Genomic DNA, 2,334 nt, shown 5'->3' on the forward strand with positions numbered 1-2,334 from the left:
ATCCAAGTTTCAAATACTCACAGGAAAGTGGGCAAATGGTGAAGGACCTGGGGAAAAAAGAAGAATTAGAAAGAGCCCCAGTCATCTGAGAGTCTCTTAAGAGTCTAACTATGATGGGGAGACCAATATCTCCAATACAAAGTTGAGCTCATGGAGGTTCAGAGACAGGGGAGTACTTGTGATGGAGGTTACTAACAATTTCTGCCTATCCCCCAACCTCAGAATATTCTCCCTTCTCATCTCTGCATCATAAGATCCCAAGTTTTCTTTAAGAATCAGTTCAGGTTCCTCTACCCAATGCCTTTTCTGATGCCCACAGATGTTAATGCTCTCCCACCATTCAGTCAGGCAACAAGCTTTTAAGCACTTAGTAGGTGCCTTGGAGTTCACCAAGGACTCCACTCCCTGAAATTTGTGTCCATTAACCCTTTATCTTTTGTAATTACACTTTGTAGTTGTGCTCCTTCTTTCTGGTAGGCCTTTAGGTGTGGCCTAGTAGTATAGCAAGTCCCCTCTCTGAGGACCAGTCTACGTAATCATAAATCAACTCATCATCACTAGACTAGCCCCTTGGTGGTGAATTCTTTGGTCATGGCAGCCCCTGAAGCAAAGCAAACCTTAGTCTTATGTGGCCCCCTTCTGCATCTGCAGTGACCATTACAGGAATGATGGAAGTGGGAGAAGACACTGCTAAAGACCATTCAGTTTTTGTACCATCTATCAACTCATTAATAATAGCAATGGCAACAACAACAGTAGACAACGTTTATATGGCTCCTACTATGTGCTAGGATCTGTGCTAAATGCTTTCTTCAAAAATCAGAGGTAGATGCTATTATTATTCCCCTTTGTCAGATGGGGAAACTGAGGTAGATGAAGATTAAATGATGTGTCAGAGTCACAAAGCTTATAAGTGCCTGAGGCTAGATTTGAGTTCAAGTGTTTCTGACTCCAGACCCAGGGCTCTATCCATGACACCACCAAGCTGCCCGTTATGATATATACCTTTGTACAATGGAAAGACTGCAAGCCCGGCAGTCAGAAAACCTGCGTTCAAATTTCAGTCTACCACTTAATATCTACATAGATTTGGAAGAGTCGCTTAACCTATCAAGGCTTAAGTGGACCAAGAGAATGAGGTCTGGCTGTGCACTCAAACTCTATTGTACCTTCCAAAATGGCTTGTGCTATGAGTTTCTCCCAGCATGGCTTTTGGGCCCAAGCATATGCTTGAACCCTGGCTCTTCAGGTTTATTGCCTGGGAAATGGGAAAAGTCCATGCCATCCATGCCAATGGCTATCTGTCCAAACATGGCCTGTGGCCCAAAATGTGCAGTTATTTCACTATTGTCAAGGATTTTTTCAACTCCAGCCTTTCCCAGAACATGCCCAGTGTGGAGGTCCTCAAGCAGGAAATGGACTGGTTGAAGGAGATCTTTTCACAGCTGGATTCTCCCCTAGTATTATGCCATAATGACCTGCTTTGCAAGAACGTCATCTATATTGAAAAGAAAGGTCATGCCAGATTCATAGACTTTGAATATGCTGGGTACAACTACCAAGCCTTTGATGATGGCAAGCACTTCAGTGAGTTTGTAGGTGTGAATGAAGTAGACTATAGCCTCTACCCAGCTGGGAGAGTCAACTTCATTGGCTGACTTACTACCTGCAAGCCCACAAGCAGCTCTGCAAAGATGATTGGGGCAGGACAGCTATGACCCCCAGGAAGGGGGAGAAGCTCTACGTACAAGTTAATAAGCTTGCTCTGGCCTCTCACTTCTTCTGGGCATTCTGGGCCGTCATCCAGAACCAGTTCTCTACCATTGACTTTGACTTCTTTAGATATATGGTGATCAGATTCAACAAATACTTCAAAGTGAAGCCTCAGGTGTTGTCCTTGGAGATGCCAAAGTGACCGGCCTCTTGCTCTGTCCACCCAGTCTGATCTGCTCTCCTCAGAGCCCTTGCTCGCTTTGGAGTCCATGCTTAAATGGCCAAAGCAAGAGATAAATGCAGGTGGGATCTTTCCAGTGGAACAGTGGAGAAGCCCATGCCCTGTGCTGCCAGACCCAAATTAAAGCCACTGTAAACCTCACTCCCTCCTCTGTGGTTTCAGCCTCTGGGGCTGATGGGACCAGCTCAGGGTACCCTTCCCCTTCACCTTCCCTTTCCCAAACTTTGCGGGGGGAGGAGAATGCCTGTAGAGCACCAGGGATGATTGACCTTCTAGGACAAGGACCAAGACAACCAGTGGGAACCAGTGGGAACCCCAGAAACCCTCCAAACATTACCCTACCCTCATCCCTCTTTGCCATCAGGGGTGCCTTATTTATA

The 2,334-nt window shown here is 45.9% G+C and overlaps 1 pseudogene; it reads left to right on the forward strand.

Annotated features, from left to right (window-relative positions):
- Positions 1–1,190: 1,190 nt before the first annotated feature.
- LOC110214122 (ethanolamine kinase 2 pseudogene) lies at positions 1,191–1,915 on the forward strand (annotated as a pseudogene).
- The last annotated feature ends 419 nt before the right edge of the window (positions 1,916–2,334 follow it).

The sequence above is a fragment of the Phascolarctos cinereus genome, unplaced genomic scaffold, assembly GCF_003287225.1.
Source record: "Phascolarctos cinereus isolate Bilbo 61053 unplaced genomic scaffold, phaCin_HiC Scaffold_4;HRSCAF=312, whole genome shotgun sequence".
NCBI classification, from domain to species: Eukaryota; Metazoa; Chordata; class Mammalia; order Diprotodontia; family Phascolarctidae; genus Phascolarctos; species Phascolarctos cinereus.